Source organism: Rhinatrema bivittatum, chromosome 5, assembly GCF_901001135.1.
Source record: "Rhinatrema bivittatum chromosome 5, aRhiBiv1.1, whole genome shotgun sequence".
NCBI lineage: Eukaryota > Metazoa > Chordata > Amphibia > Gymnophiona > Rhinatrematidae > Rhinatrema > Rhinatrema bivittatum.
This window is the reverse complement of record NC_042619.1, coordinates 285,197,586-285,215,097: the sequence shown is the minus strand read 5'-3', so window position 1 is coordinate 285,215,097 and position 17,512 is coordinate 285,197,586. Positions and strand designations below refer to the sequence as shown.

Sequence of the window (17,512 nt, the reverse complement as noted above, 5' to 3'; positions counted from 1 at the left end):
ACTGTCCTTTCGCAACTTCATGAGAGTCTAGAAATGAGTGGAAGTGGAGGGTATGCATAAAGGAGACCGCTGGTCCATGAGAGGGAGAAAGCGTCTCTTGGCTGCAAGTGCTGGCTGCGCGCGAGAGAGCACAAGTTTCCTACTTTGCGGTTGTGAATTGACGCAAAGAGGTCTATGTGAGGGTAACCCCAGCGTTGGAATATTGAGTCCGCTACTGTGGGGTTACGGGACCACTCGTGTGGTTGAAAAGTGCGACTCAGCTTGTGTGCCAACACATTGTCCACTCCCGGTAAGTAGGTGGCCCTGAGGCACATCGAGTGGGAAAAAGCCTCCGCCCATATCTGTGCAGCTTCCTGACACAGGAGGTAGGAGCCCATTCCCTCTTGCTTGTTGATGTACCACATGGCCACCTGGTTGTCGGTTTGAATTAGGATGACCTTGTTAGTGAGATAATCCTGAAAGACCCTGAGAGCATATCTGATTGCATGAAGCTCTAGGAAATTTATCTGGTGTTTGGCTTCCTCTGGAGACCAGATGCCTTGAGTTTGCAGGTTTGCAACATGTGTGCCCCAGCCGAGGTTGGAAGCATCTGTTGTCAAGATTATTTGAGGTTCTACAAACTGAAATGGAAGGTCTTGAAGAAGATTGGATTAGTTTATCCACCAAGCCAGCGATAAGTGGAGCTGATTGGTGATGTGGACAATGGTGGACATTGGCTGAGAAGACTGAATCCACTGCGATTTTAGAGTCCACTGCATTACTCTCATGGCAAGGCGGGCCATCGGAGTGACATGCACCGAGGAGGCCATATGACCCAGTAAGATCAGAAAGTGACGTGTAGTTGAGTTGAGAGAAGCGAGAGTGAGAGCCCAATCCAGGGGTAGGAAGGCTTTCACTTTTAAAATGTCTAAGTCGGCCCCTATGAACGATAGAGTTTGAGATGGAACTAGCCTGGATTTCGGATAGTTTATGAGGAACCCTAGGGAGATCAGGGTATACAAAGTGAGATGTAGGGACATCAGAGCAGTTTGATGAGTGGGAGCCCTGATCAACCAATCATTGAGATAGGTGTAGACATGGACACTTTGAGTCCTGAGATAGGCTGCTACCATGATGAGACACTTGGTGAAGACTCATGGGGCAGATGCTAGGCCGAATGGCAATACTCAATTCTGGAAGTGCTTTGGGCCTACTAGGAATTGCAGGAATCTGCGATGTGACAGAATGATTGAGATGTGTGTGTAAGCGTCCTGGAGATCTAGAGAGCAGAGTCAGTCTTCCCTTTTCAGAGGGGGAAGTAGAGAACCCAAGGTCACCATCTTGAACTCTCTTTGTAGGTATTTGTTTAAGGTGCGAAGATCCAGTATTGGGCGAATGCCACCAGATTATTTTGGGATTAGAAAATACTGGGAATAGAATCCCTGGCCCTACTGAGAGAAGGGTACTGGTTCTATTGCCCGGGACTCGAGGAGGATGGAAACCTCCTGATCGAGAAGGTGAGAATGGTCAGATGTTTCCCACGTCAGCCGAGGTAGGGAATCCGGTGGAACGGTGAGGAAGTTGAGGTGGTAACCTTGAGTCACAACAGCTAGTACCCACTTATCTGTCGTGATCGTGTGTCACATGCTGGTGAAGTGGCAAAATCGACCTCCTATGGGTACGGAAGGAAGAGGAGGCTGGCTGTATCTTTTGGGTCTGAGGTTGTCTGGATTGAGGGGCTGACTGTATCTTTTGGGTCTGAGGTTGTCTGGATTGGCCTTTTTGGTAAGGCCTGGAGGGACGACCTCTGGAAGCCGGAGGGTAATATTTCCTTGGTTTGACCGTAGGCCTCTTGGAGTCTCTTCTGAAAGATCTCTTGGAAGAGGAAGACAATTTTGAGGTTCCTGAGTATTGGTCCCAGTGTTGCAATTTGTGCTTCTGAGGAATCCCAAAGACTTCTCAATATTTGGACTGTGCTCAAGTGTTAAATAATATCAGTAAGGCTATCATGGCTGAGGGATCAAGCCCCAGTCTTGAGTCCACCTGTGAAAGTGGAATCGCGGCTCCTGGCACCTGTCCAGGTGGGGAACGCCTCTGTGACCCAGACACAGAAGAGGATGGGGCCTTTTCTGGACGGGATTTCTTTGTCGGTGGCTCAGACAACATCGATGCCAAGGGCTTGCCTGTATCGGTGGCCTGAGCTTTTCATTGGCAGTATCGACGTTTTTCACAGTGCTCTCCCTGGTCCTTTTCCCGACAGAAGGAGTCGACAACCGCGGAGTCATCGAAGCCGGTCGGGCAGCAGCGATTTCATGGTGCTGGCACGAAGTAGACTGCACTGGTTCAGATGATGTCAAAGCTATCAATGGAGTCGGGGTTTTAGACCGAAAGAGAAGTTCCATCTTCTCCAGCCGAGCCTTGCAACCTTTTGGTGTCATATGGGCGCATTTGATGCAAGTTAGGACATCATGGTTGGACCCCAAACACATCACGCAGACCGTATGAGGATCTGTGATGGACATTGTTCGAGTGCAGTCGGGGCACCAATGGAAACCCGACGCCATGGCCTCGACAAAATTTAGTCGTGGTGCGGTTGATAGCCGGTAGGCCGCGAGGGAAAACTCGACGGGAATCGACCACAAGCAGGTAAAAAACTTACCATTCGACCGCGGAGTAAAGTTATCAATAGGGGGACCCCTGTGGGGTAAAAATTTTGAAATTTTCTTGAAGAAGTTCCGTGAGGAAAATTCCTGTCAGGAATATCTGAAGAGCTCCTTAACCCACGTGGCTACTGTTGCGCAGAAAAAAGAAGACTGAAGGGGGACCCCTGCTGGATGCAGGGTTGGTGCTATGCTGGGCAAGCCCAGTAGGTTCCAGTCAAAGTTCTAGAGACTTTGACAAAAGTTTTCCGTGATTGGGCTCCATCCTGATGATGTCACCCATATGTGAGGACTACCTTCCTGCTTGCCCTGTGAGAAACCGTTAGTGAGGTGACAGGAACTGACCAAAAAACAGGACATAGTACTCACCGAGCATCAATTAAAAGTATGCAAAGGGAGACCCATGTAGGGAAAAATTATTTGTGAAGTAAAATTTTAAGTGTTTCCGTGAAGAAAAGTTGTGAGAAATTTCTCACAGAGCTCCTGAAGCGATGCTAACTACAGCATGGAAAAAAAGAGACTGAAGGGAGACCCCTGTGGACACAGGGATCATGGCATGCTGGGCATGCTCAGTGCACTCAGTGTGCAAGTCAAAGCTTTTTAGAAACTTTGACAGAAAATTTTCCGTGTTAGGTCTCCATCCACTAACGTCACCCATATGTGAGGACTATCATCCTGCTTGTCCTGGGATAGTAATTGTTAGATTTTGTAGGGTTCGTGGACCCTTGGCCCGAGGTGAGGGTTGATGTTACCTGAGGGGTTGGGCCCCACAGGTCCCCACTGTCAGGAGGCGAGGTTGACTGGAAACAAAGGCAACAGGACCATGGTTGTGGCCCAGGAGAGAGGAGAGGTAGAAGAACTGCCTGCATCACAGCCATGTGATCGTAGGCTCCTGCACTGAGCAGTACTGTGGGGTTCCCTGAGGAGCGGGAACAGAGAGAGTCAGTACAGTGATACTGCAATGCTGGGCAGGTCTGGAGAGAGGATATACCAGAAGAAGGATCTCCAATGCAGACGTGCGCAGGGCAGACCCCGAGGAACGGGGAGTGCGGAGACAGAACCCCTGATGTCGTAATGTTGAGTCTTCCCCGAGGAGCTTGAAAGCGTGGAGACAGGATCTCTGGTGTAGTAGTGTTGAGAATGCCTCGAGGAGCGGGGAGGCGTGGAGACAGGATCTCTGGTATAATGACACTGTAGCTACCCCAAGGAGCGGGGAAGCGTAGAGACAGGATCTCTGGTGTAGTAAAGCTGAGGCTATCCCGAGGAGCGGGGAAGTGTAGAGACAGGATTTCAGGTAGTAATGCTGAGGCTACCCCAAACAGCGGAGAAGCATGGAGGCAGAAGTCCTGGAATGGAAGAGCAGAGCAGGCCCCCGAGGAGTGGGTACCCAGAGCCAGAGTCCACGAACAGAGAACTGAGATCCAAGGCAGGAACTGCAGGTCCGAAGAACAGGAACAAGCACCAGAGGAGCTCAAGGAACTCGTTGCCAAGTCGTTTAGCTTAGGCCAAGGGAGGTACTTAAATATCTCAGGCTTGTGATATCATCAGCCGGGGACGACCCTGGAGTTCCCGCCACTGACCCTTTAAAGGGAGGACAGATGGTGCATGTGAGCGCCTAAGGAGGACTGAAGTCGGAGCATAGGTCGGCGGCATCCCAGCCGGCACATGGGGCCCGGAGAACCAGGAGGAATATGGCGGTAGCAGCTGGCCACAGCCGTGAGTTCACCAGGAGTGGAGAGCCAGGCATGACATGAGGTGAATTGGGTCAGCTGCGGACAGCCGCGGCTGACAGTCATAACAATAATCTCACTTTTCTTTTCTTACCCATTATGCTAGAATCTCCAAAAATTGGATGGCAAAAACTTCGAACTGACAGGGCCAGACAAAGCCATGCATCCCTTCAGAGTGGTCAGCTTAGGCGATGCACCGGCGGTGGTGGTGTGCCGCTCCGCTACTCAATTTAAAGGGTCCGTGGTCACCCTGACGACGTTGGTGGCAGCCCTTCAGTGATGTAATAGGAAGGCAGGCAGATGGAACACAGATGCACAAACAAGCCCAGCAGCGATTGGAGCCCTTCAGAGTGGCAGGAACACAGAAAACCTCACAGTACCTCCTCTCTCCTCAATGGCATCCTCGCCGGAATGCTGCTCCGCTGCTCAATTTAAAGGACTCGCAGTTGCCCTGATGACATCGGTGGCCGCCCTTCAGCGATGCAATAGGAAGGCAGGCAGATGGAACACAGCTGCATGAACAAGCCCAGCAGTGACTAGAGCCCTTCAGAGCGGCAGGAATGCAGGAGACCTCATAGCACCTCCTCTCTCCTCAATGGCATCCCCTGCATGTGCTAATTTATGGAGACTGTTGAAATTACCCTCTCTGTGCCTTGGGGTTTTGATGTCACTATGCTTTGGGATTTTGATGCCACTGTCCTAATTGCCTTACTCCTCATTTTGCAACTTGGGATTTTGATGCCACTGTTGCTCCTCTTGTGTGTATTTATGTCTCTCTTTAGGTTAGTTTTCCCCCTTAACTGTCTTGGCATGCTTTGAGATATTCATGCCACTTTTCTACCTCATTATCCCTCTTTTGGTGCCTTGGGTATATTTGCTACTATTGTTAGTGCCCTTTGCCCCTCTTTAGTTGCCTTGGGATCTTAATTCTTCTGTTTTTTGTTCCATTTTCCCTTTTTGGTTTTCTAGTGTATGCCACTATTGGGGCTGCTTTGCTCCCCTTCTGGTGCATTGGGATCTTCATGCTACTATTGTTGGGGCCATTTGACTCTCTTTTGGAGACTTGGCCATTTTTTCCCTCTTGGTGCTCTTTGCTCTTCTCACAGTGCTTCGGGTATTGATACCTCTGTTGATGCTTTGGCGTTGATGCCTCTGTGCAGACTACTTTGCCCTGTCATGATGCCTTGATGCCACTTTTCCCATTCTTGGTGTTTTGAAGTGATATTATTTATTATTATTTATTTAGAGTTTTTATATACCGGCAATCATGAAAACATATCTTGCTGATTTACATAAAACGGGAGTGCATTATAAACATAAAACTAGAACTGTGGAGACCGAAGGTACAGTTACATTTAACAGGGGTAGCCGAACTTGGAGAAGGAAGAAGAGAGGAAAGAATAGAAATAGTTAAACAATATACAAATTAAATGTTGTATACAAATTAAATGTTATATACAAAAGGCATGTTTGCCTGCAAGTTTAAAAAATGCAATGCATTTCTTTCCCCATTGACTTTAATGGGAAATAAATGAATGAATGTCATGACAAAATGAAAAAAAAAGTTTTCATTTGAAACAAATAAAACACAATTTGTCCATCTAGAGCAGAGCTTTCCAAAGTGTGTGTCGGGACACATTAGTGTGTCGCCTGTAGTGTGGAGGTGTGTCGCCTGGTCCACAGGGCCGGCGGAAGCAGGGAACTATAGCAGGAAGATCGGCGGGCAGTGGTGGAGCTTACATCACCACGGCCCGAAGAAAAGGGTCACGTTCACTCCTCCTCCTTCCTGCCTGTGCAGCCCTGGAAGAAAAACGTTGCCGGAGCCGCGTGGGCAGGAAGGAGGAGGAGCATCTGCTGCGTACAGAAGAAGAGCAGCATTAATGGGCCGTTGCGGATCCCACGTCGTGACGGCCCGAGAAGAGGAGGAAACCCGATAGCAGGGCCACTGCGGATCCCACGTCGCGGCAGCCCGAGAAGAGGAAGAAACCCGATAGCAGGGCCGCTGCAGATCCCATGTCACGGCCAGGGAAGATCAGGGCCTCTGAAGAGCCCATCCTTCGGCAACCCGTGCAGAGGGACAGCATGTGCCAGTGAGAGCCTGTGCTTGAGCAAGAGAGCATGTAGGAGTGAGAGAGCCTGTGTGTGTGAGAGTGAGACAGCATGTGCATGAGAGAGACAGTATGTATGTATGTATGAGAGAGAAACATGTGAGAGTGAGAGCTGTGGATGTGTGAGATTGCATGTGAGTGAGAGCCTGTGTGTGTGAGAATGTGTGAGATAGCGTGTGAGAATGAGAACCTGATTGTGTGTTTGAGGGAAGACAGATGGAGAGAAAAGAAATAGAAAAAAAGACCCTGTAAAAGGAATTGGCAAAAAAACAAGAAAGGAAAGGTGGAAAAAAAAGCCTGTGACCAACCGATTAGAAAACTAAGATCAGACAGCAAAGGTAAAAAAAAAAAATTACTTTTTAGTGATTGGCACATGTAATCTTTGGGAATGTGCAAGAGTAGCACTTTCTCTATGCCGATCTCACAATGTACGAGATCAGCATGGAGGAAGTGGAAGCCTGCAAATATTTATTATGAGATAGGTTGTGTTGTGAAACATTTTATTTATGTATTCATAATTATGTATTCATAATATGAATTCATAATTTCATCTTTGACTCTAAAGCTTTATTCTCTTATGTCGCTTCCCTCACCAAACCTACGCCCCCATCCATTCCAGACCAACAAGCACTCAGCAAGGCCAACGAATTAGCCACCTACTTCAAGACAAAAATCTCCAACCTTATTCGCTCTATTACAACCCATCACACTCTACCAACACCTCCAAGCACATATCAACTCTCCCAGAATGCTAGTCTAGAGTCACTCGAGCCCACATCCGCCATGGAGATCGAAAACTTACTTAAAAAAAATTAAACCTTCTGCACATCCCTCAGACCCACTTCCTACTAATTTACTCACTGCCATCCGAAGCACAGTTGCTAAACCCATTGCGGATATCATTAATACCTCCTTAGCCCTAGGCACAGTTCCTAACCAGTTAAAACTAGCAATCCTCAAACCACTACTGAAAAAACCTACTGCTTCACCCACGGACCCATCTAACTTCAGACCCATTGCAAACCTGCCACTGATCTCCAAATTGATGGAAAAAGCTGTAAATAAACAACTTTCCGATTATCTCGAGGAACACAACATTCTTTCCCCTGCACAATACGGTTTTCGTAAATCACTAAGCACAGAGTCCCTGTTGCTTTCTCTCACAGACACAATACTTTTGAACCTTGAGAAAAAACAGTCATTCTTATTGGTTCTCTTAGACTTATCCTCAGCGTTTGACACGGTAAATCACTCACAACTCCTAGACCAACTATCAAACATAGGAATAAAAGGCACAGCCTTAAGTTGGTTCAAGTCATTCCTATCAAACAGGTTTTACAAGGTCAGAATAAACAACAAGGAATCTGACCCCATCCTATCAGACCAAGGCGTTCCACAAGGTTCATCCCTCTCTCCCACCCTGTTCAACATTTACCTCCTCCCCCTCTGCCATCTGCTTTCACAACTCAAGCTCACTCATTACCTCTATGCAGATGACATCCAGATCCTCATCCCCATCACAGAATCAATCCAAAAAACCTTCACCTTCTGGGAAAACTGTCTACAACCAATTAAACAACTACTTTCCAACCTGAACCTGATTCTAAACTCCAGCAAAACAGAGATGCTTCTTATTTCACATAACCCAAACACCCACATAACAAGCATGGCACAAGCTACACCTAGCCTTGCACATTCCACATCTTTAAACAAGAATCTCTCTACAGACGTCAGGAATCTAGGAGCATGGTTTGACACCCAACTTAACCTGAAAAAATTCATAAACACAACCACCAAGGATTGCTTCTTTAAACTTCAAGTTCTAAAGAAACTAAAACCACTCCTTCACTTTAATGACTTCCGCCTCGTCCTACAATCCATTATTTTTTCTAAACTCGATTACTGCAACTCAATCCTACTTGGCCTCCCCCACAACAGCATCAGACCCCTACAGATGGTACAAAATGCCGCAGCCAGAATCTTAACTAACACGAATAGAAGAGACCATATCACCCCCATCTTGAGCAGTCTCCACTGGCTACCCATCAAACAGAGAATCCTATATAAAACCTTAACAATAATTCATAAAGCCATTAATAATATCGCACCTTTATCACTACTAACTCCACTTCGTCCACATTTATCCTCCAGACCCATCAGAAATGCCTACAAAGGCACTCTAGTCACAGCTCCAGTTAAATCAACACTAAGAAAAAGAGCACTCTCATCTGCGGGACCCCATCAATGGAATGATCTCCCACCAGACCTACGCCTTGAACCCAGTCTACCAGAGTTCAAGAAAAGGTTAAAAACCTGGCTCTTTAGGCAGGCTTTCCAATTACCAGAGTGTAACTAAGCTCCTCCTCCTGACTCTTAGATCCTTCAGATCCTTTCATTATATTCTGGTATAATATTATATTCTGGTATAATGTTTTGTAGCCCGGTTGTTGCTACTAAAGTTCTTTGTAAAAAGTTGAACACACGCTCTGTTTAATATCAATTGTTAACTATTATGGTTCTATGTTTCTTGTAATAAGCCCAGGGTGGAACATCCCATCCAGGGTATCTTATTGTTTAATGTAAACCGGACTGATTTGTATTGTATACAGGAATTCCGGTATATAAAAATTAAAAATAAATAAATAAATAAATGTATATATTTAAGGAAACATACATAAATTGTTGAAATACATTTTGTTCGTTTAACCTTTAACTTCTGGTTTGCTGGTAGACTGAATTACTGTGTCACGAAATTATGTTTGTCTAAAAAGTGTGTCACCAACATGAAAAGTTTGGAAAGCTCTGATCTAGGGGAAGTGAGGGAAAGAGCCATTTTGATAGCAGGAACAATATTGTGGAACACCATATCTCAGAATTTACATCTAACAGCTGATAGTAAAATATACCAAAAGCAATTAAAAACATGGCTATTCTGACAGGCATTTAAAGAAATAATTGATGGAAGCTAAAAAAGATGGGGATGAGATATTACCCCAGACTGATTTCTTCTGGAATGTGCTAATGAGAATGTCTAGTTTGTATTAATTTCATGTTTTTATTATGTATGTTTTTATTGTGAACCACTTTAATCTATGGAGTATGTGGTATACAAATAATTCTAAATAAATAAATTTAGGAAACGAAACCGGAATAACAAACTGAATCAAATTTTTTTTCCGCACATATCCCTATTATGCAAACATGACTGAGGACTTTGTCTAAGTGACCAGGAAATTAGACTAGATGAGACTGTAGAATATGATCTTCTTAGTTTTCAGTAAGGCGTGCATAAGATCAAATCAAAATGAGCTCTGACTTGTTGAAATAGTTCATTCTTGAAAGCTAGTCTCAAATATATTTAGCCCAATAAATTAGTGTTGTTCATTTATCAGATAAATAAATTTCATCATTAAATATGAAAAGAATATTTAAAACATATGTATCATATTTTAAATCTAATGTAACTGATTTGTGTCAAGAAACTATTTGTAAAATAGTATACCCTAGAGACAGTTATAATATTAATTTGAATCTATTGTTGCGATTCCGGGTCGGCCCCGGAACCGCCACCTACCTACGACCCGGTCCCGGCCTGGTTCGAGCTCCCCTCGGGCCGTGCAGGCCCCGAGTACGGCGCTGCCGCGCCGTAGCAGCAGCCGGCATCCTCCCGCGGCTGGCCCCGCCCCCTAGCCGCGCGCGCGCGCGCGCTGAGCCTCAGGATTTAAAGGGGCCAGCGCGGGAACAGCCCAGGATCAGCTGGTGACGTCAGACGCTGCAGGGCTACTTAAGCCCTGCAGTTCCTTCACTCCCTGCCTTGCAACGAGGTTCCCAGGTTCTTCCTGCTCCCAGTTGCTGAGTTCCTGCTTGTCTTCTGATCCTCTGGTTCCTGACTCGGTTTTGGCTTTCGACGACTCTCTGGTTCCTGACTCGGTTTGGCTTTCAACGACTCTCTGGCTCCTGACTCGGCTCGGCTAGCGGTGATTCTCTGGTACTCGACTCGGCCTGGTGAGCGACATCCCACCGACTCTCGACCGTGGACTTCTTCAGGACTCCGTCTCCGAGGTATCTCCTAAGTCCCAGCGGCCGGGTCCCTACGGGCTCCTCCTGGGGGGACACCGGCTTCCAGGGTGAATCTCCTAAGTCCCAGCGGCCTGACTCTTACGAGCTCCTCTCGGAGGAGTACCGGTCTCCAGGGCGAAGATCTTCTACCACCAGGCCAGTCTCACCTTCTCTCCAATTCCTGCCAAGCCCTTGGTCGCATAGGGCGTTCCGTGGTTCCTTCAGCCAGCCTTTCTCGAGTCCGCTTCTGCCGCCTTCCGATCGGCATCACTGCTGAGAACCCTCTCAGTCTCTTTCCATCGGTTCCAATCGGCCCAAGGGTCCACAGAGTCAACAGATTGCAAGGCCATGGACCCGGCGGACCTTGCCGGCCTCAAGGCTATTCCGGGCATAGCCCAGAAGCTGCAACAGCAACATATCTGCCTCGACACCTTGATGTCAACAGTTCAACGTCTGGCGGATCGGGTTGAGGGGGCCTCCGCAGCCAGTTCTGCGGCATCCTCGTCTCAGGCCAATACGGGTTCCTCCGTCCCGGTACAGATGCCATCACCGCCCCGGTATTCTGGAGATCCGAAGGCGTGCCGGGGATTCCTCAACCAATGCTATATCCGCTTCGACCTTCTGCCTGCGCAATTCTCCACGGACCGGGTCAAGACGACCTACATTATTTCCCTCCTTGACAGGAGACCCTTGGCTTGGGCCTCCTCCCTCTGGGAGCGCCAGGATTCCCGACTGAATAACCTTGTACAGTTCGTCAAGGCTTTTCGTAGAATTTTTGATGAACCGTCTCGCGCTTCCACGGCTGCCTCAGAACTCCTCCAGCTGAGACAAGGCAATCGCCCCCTAGAGGAATATGCTATGGAGTTCCAGACCCTAGCCTCCGAACTGGCCTGGGGGGAGGACAGCCTACATGGAATTTTCCTGGAGGGCCTTTCTCCACGGCTCCAGGACGAGCTCGCGGCCCGGGACCTTCCGGATGATCTCCAAGAGCTCATAGAGCTGGCCGGACGAGTTGACCGACGCATCCAGCGCCGCTTCCGGGATCGAAGGTCCGTCCAGGGGCAGGCCGCTCGTCGAACCACGCCACCTCGGGTCCGAGCCTCACCACCTGCGGCAGCTGCCCTTCCGCCTGAAGAACCCATGCAATTGGGCCGGGGTCCTCTCTCTGCCAAGGAACGGAGGCGTCGACGCTCGCAGGGGTTATGTCTCTACTGTGGTGGTAAGGGGCACTTTCTGGCTCGCTGCATTGAACGTCCGGGAAATGCCCGAACCTAGAGTCTAGTGGGGAGTTGATTCTAGGCAGTACCTCTCCGGACTCCCCATGTACTGTCCCGGCGAAACTCTGTCTCCCAGGAGGAGGATTCGATACCTTGGCACTGCTCAACTCTGGGTCCAGAGGGAATTTTATCCTCCGAGATCTAGTACAACAGCTGCAGCTCGAGGTCTTGCCTCAGGAACCACCTTTGCAGGTATCCTCCATCCAGGGGATTCCTCTCCCGGGGACCATTACCACCCGTACGCATCTTCTCCAGCTTCAGGTTGGGCTTCTTCATAGGGAGGAGATCTCTTTTCTCATCCTTGACAAATCCATTCACCTGCTCATCTTAGGACTGCCCTGGCTGAGGAGACATTCTCCAGTAATAAACTGGGACTCGCTTCAGATTACCTCATGGGGGTCGGCATGCTTCCATCGCTGTCTTCCTGCTCGTCCACTCCAGACGCTTCCACTCCTGGCAGCCCCGTTAACGGTGCCACCACCGTACCAAGCCTTCCGGGATGTCTTCTCTAAGGAGAAGGCTGAACTACTACCTGAGCATCGGCCCTTTGATTGCGCGATTAATCTGCTTCCGGATACCACGCCACCTCGCGGTAGAGTTTACCCTCTGTCTCTGCTGGAAACCAAGGCCATGTCGGACTACATTAAGGAGAATTTGGACCGAGGGTTTATAAGACCATCCAACTCCCCGGCGGGGGCCGGCTTCTTCTTCGTGGCCAAGAAGGATGGGTCTCTTCGGCCCTGTATTGACTACCGGGGCCTGAACCAGATCACCCGACGAGACCGCTATCCGTTGCCCCTGATCCCGGAACTCCTGGATCGTCTGCAAGGGGCCCGCATCTTCACCAAGCTGGACCTTAGAGGGGCGTATAACCTCGTACGGATCCGACCGGGAGACGAGTGGAAGACCGCTTTTAATACCAGGGATGGTCATTATGAATACCTCGTCATGCCATTTGGTCTCTGTAACGCCCCAGCCGTGTTTCAAAATCTAATGAACGAGGTGCTTTACGACTTCCTGTACACCTCAGTCATCGTCTACCTGGACGATGTGTTAATATACTCCCGGGACCTTGTAGACCATCGTCAACATGTTCGCCAGGTTTTACTAAAGCTAAGAGAGAACCGATTGTATGCCAAGCTAGAGAAATGTCAGTTCGAGGAAGAATCTTTGCACTTCCTAGGGTACATCGTTTCCTCTACCGGCTTCCGCATGGATCCCGATAAAGTCGCCGCTATCCGGAACTGGCCACAACCGGTGGGAATAAAAGCGCTTCAGCATTTTTTAGGCTTCGCCAACTTCTACCGCCACTTTATCCCGCATTATTCCACCCTGGTGGCGCCCCTAACAGCTCTCACGCGCAAGGGTGCCGATGCACGTAATTGGACTCCGACCGCCGTACAGGCCTTCCAAGACCTTAAGGAGGCTTTCCTGCAGGACACCTGCCTCCGACACCCGGATCCCGTACGTCCATTCATAGTGGAGGTGGATGCCTCCAATGTGGCCGTTGGGGCCGTCCTGTCCCAGGTCTCCAAGGACGGTAAAGCTCGGCCATGTTCCTACTTCTCCCGTAAGTTCTCGCCTGCCGAGAAGAATTACGGTATCGGGGACAAAGAACTACTTGCCATCAAGCTAGCCTTTGAAGAGTGGCGCCAGTGGCTGGAGGGGGCCCAACATCCAATCACAGTTTACACGGATCACAAAAATTTGGAATATTTATCCCATGCGCAGAGGCTCAATCCCCGGCAGGCGCGCTGGTCCCTCTTTTTCAGCCGGTTCAATTTTTCCCTTCGGTACCGACCGGCGGCCAAGAACGTTAGGGCAGACGCCCTCTCACGCACCACTGAGATTGAGGATACCTCTGAAACCCCTCAATACATTCTGGATCCCGCTAAAGTTCAATTGGCTGCCACCGAACTTGCACCAGCGGGGAAGACGGTAGTTCCTGCACGCTCGAGAAAGAGGGTCCTAGCATGGGCACACGACTCCCTGACGGCCGGCCACCCCGGGATTGCCCAGACTCTTGAACTACTAACAGAATTCTATTGGTGGCCACGGGTGAAGGAGGATGTTCGCCTATATGTACAGTCTTTTCCCACGTGCGCGCAGCAGAAACCATTACCAGGCCGTCCATGGGGTCTCCTGCAGCCGCTTCCCATTCCCACGGAACCGTGGACGCACATATCTACGGATTTCATTGTGGAACTGCCTCCGTCCGATGGGAGGACCGTGATTTGGGTCATGGTCGACCGATTCTCGAAGTTGGCCCATTTTGTGCCCTTAGCCAAGCTGCCCTCCGCCTCCGAACTGGCTGAGCTTTTTGTTCACCATGTCTTCCGACTGCATGGCCTTCCTCTACATATTGCCTTGGACCGGGGTCCCCGATTCACGGCAAAGTACTGGAGGGCTCTCTGCAAGAAATTTGGGGTCCAGCTAGACCTCACCACGGCATTTCATCCTCAGGGCAACGGTCAAGTTGAACGCACAAACCGAACTCTGAAGGCATTCCTCCGAGCCTTTGTAGGGGAGCTGCAGGACAACTGGGTCGCCCTCCTACCCTGGGCCGAGTTCTCTTATAATCGCCATCGACACTCCGCCACGTTGCAGTCCCCTTTCCAGTTGGTTTATGGGAAGGTTCCCAAACCTCCTCTACCATTACCAATACCAGTGTCTTCACCAGCGGCGCAACTGATGGCCAGCCAAATTCACAACCTTTGGCAAGCCACTCAAGAAAAGCTTCACCGTACCGCCGCCCGGTTCAAGGCTTACGCGGATAGGTCTTGGCGCCCTGCCCCAGTGTTTCTGCCCGGATCTAAGGTATGGCTCAGTACCAAGAACATCCAGCTTCGGACTCCTTCCATGAGGCTAGCGCCCCGGTACATTGGACTCTTCCGGGTAGCCGAGCGGGTTGGAGCAGTTTCCTATCGCCTACGTCTTCCATCGACCCTTCGGATACATGACGTCTTCCATGTCTCCCTCCTCAAGCCTGTGGTCCTCTCTCGCTTTCGACCTCTACCTCCAGAGCCCACTGATGTTGCTTCGGACCCTGGGGCCACGTACACGGTAAAGGAGGTCTTGGATGTTCGGTTCCGTCGACGTCACTGGGAATATCTCCTCTCTTGGGAGGGATACGGTCCTGAGGAGAACTCGTGGGAACCCTCCTCCCACGTCCTGGATAAAGACCTCCTCCACCAGTTCCATCTGAGTCACCCCGATCGGCCGAGGCCCCCGGGAAGGGGGCGTAGGAGAGGGGGTACTGTTGCGATTCCCAGTCGGCCCCGGAAGCGCCACCTACCTACGACCCGGTCCCGGCCTGGTTCGAGCTCCCCTCGGGCCGTGCAGGCCCCGAGTATGGCGCTGCCGCGCCGTAGTAGCAGCCGGCGTCCTCCCGCGGCTGGCCCCGCCCCCTAGCCGCGCGCGCGCGCGCGCGCTGAGCCTCAGGATTTAAAGGGGCCAGCGCGGGAACAGCCCAGGATCAGCTGGTGACGTCAGACGCTGCAGGGCTACTTAAGCCCTGCAGTTCCTTCACTCCCTGCCTTGCAACGAGGTTCCCAGGTTCTTCCTGCTCCCAGTTGCTGAGTTCCTGCTTGTCTTCTGATCCTCTGGTTCCTGACTCGGTTTTGGCTTTCAACGACTCTCTGGTTCCTGACTCGGTTTGGCTTTTAACGACTCTCTGGCTCCTGACTCGGCTCGGCTAGCGGTGATTCTCTGGTACTCGACTCGGCCTGGTGAGCGACATCCCTCCGACTCTCGACCTTGGACTTCTTCAGGACTCCGTCTCCGAGGTATCTCCTAAGTCCCAGCGGCCGGGTCCCTACGGGCTCCTCCTGGGGGGACACCGGCTTCCAGGGTGAATCTCCTAAGTCCCAGCGGCCGGACTCTTACGAGCTCCTCTCGGGGGAGTACCGGTCTCCAGGGCGAAGATCTTCTACCACCAGGCCAGTCTCACCTTCTCTCCAATTCCTGCCAAGCCCTTGGTCGCATAGGGCGTTCCGTGGTTCCTTCAGCCAGCCATCCTCGAGTCCGCTTCTGCCGCCTTCCGATCGGCATCACTGCTGAGAACCCTCTCAGTCTCTTTCCATCGGTTCCGATCGGCCCAAGGGTCCACAGAGTCAACATCTATATAGTAAAATGTATCCAAACAGGTTCCCAAAACATTTTAAAATTGGGTAAATCAAAAACATAAATGAAGCTACCTTTGAGATAGGCATCCTAAATTCATATTTTACCACATGAAAACCTTCAAACATATGACTAGAGAAGGAACACTTATTACCTAATTACTATGAAAATCATAAGAACATAATAAATTGCCATGCTAGGTCAGACCAAGGGTCCATCAAGCCCAGCATCCTGTTTCCAACAGAAGTCAAACCAGGCCACAAGAACCTAGCAAGCACCCAAACACCAAGAAGATCCCATGCTACTGATGTCAGTAGTGGCAGAGGCCATTCCCTAAGTCAACTTCATTAATAGCAGTTAATGGACTTCTCCAAGAACTTACCAAATCTTTTTTGAACCCAGCTACACTAACTGCACTAACCACATCCTCTGGCAACAAATTCCAGATCTTAATTGTGCGTCGAGTGAAAAATAATTTTCTCCGATTACACTTAAATATACTACTTGCTAACTTCATCGAATGCCCTCTAGTTCTTCTATTATCCGAAAGTGTGAATAACCGATTCTCATCTACTTGTTCAAGATCTCTCATGATCTTAAAGATCTCTACCATATCTCCCCTCAGCCATCTCTTCTCCAAGATGAACAGGCTTAACCTCTTCAGCCTGTCCTCATAGGGGAGCTGTTCCATCCTCTTTATAATTTTGGTTGCCCTTCTCTGTACCTTCTCTATCACACAAGAGAGCTGTAAGGAATAAATAATCCATTTTTACTCAATCATATATTTATTATTCACAAATGTACATGGATACATAGAAAATTGTACATAGAAAGGTATAATGCACTATCAGGTATATTTTAAAAGTGTTGCTCGTGGAAAAATGGCCCCGTACATGCGTATGTGAGCCACGTGCAAGCAATGCGAATTTTAGGAAGCCAGGAAGTATGCGCATACATACTTGTGTGTGCATCAAAAATAAGAAGGCAGAAAAGGGGTCAATACTTACACATGTAACCCCTGGATTTTGCAAAACTGAACATGACAACGTGTGACAAGTTACCTGCATAACTTTACTGCTGGTCCTGATGAGGCACAAGTCTGGAGATTTTGGGCCAGAGGAATCCTGAACACCGAGACAGACAGAGAGAGAGAGAGAGAGAGAGAATCTGACACGCTATATATGTCCCACTGTAAGAGGGGCACTTTCAACTCAGGGTAGGTTTGGGGGGTTTGGTGGTGTTACATTGGTCTGCCTAGAGTGCAAGGATCTGTAGAACCTTGTGACACCGCCACCCCCAAAAAACCTACCCTGAGTTGAAAGTGCTCCTCTTACAGTGGGAGGTATATAGAACAGCAGATTCTCTTTCTCAATCTCTCAGTGATGACTTGTGAGGTGAGTATGCACATAAAAGCACCACACATATGCGCAGCAGGGATATTTGAAATGATATGCATGTACTTGCATGCACAATATAAAATTAAGCATATTTTTCCTTGCATGTCCAATAAGCGCATTTATGGGTACATGTGCGCTCCTTTTAAAATTTACCTATATGTGAGTAATTTTCAAAGCCAT

At 49.3% G+C, this 17,512-nt stretch overlaps 1 protein-coding gene across 1 annotated transcript in view; it reads right to left on the bottom strand.

Moving 5' to 3' along the window:
• The window catches only part of LOC115092436 (disintegrin and metalloproteinase domain-containing protein 9-like), a 222,976-nt gene that overhangs the window by 168,058 nt on the left and 37,406 nt on the right, over positions 1 to 17,512 (bottom strand). The window lies entirely within an intron of this gene.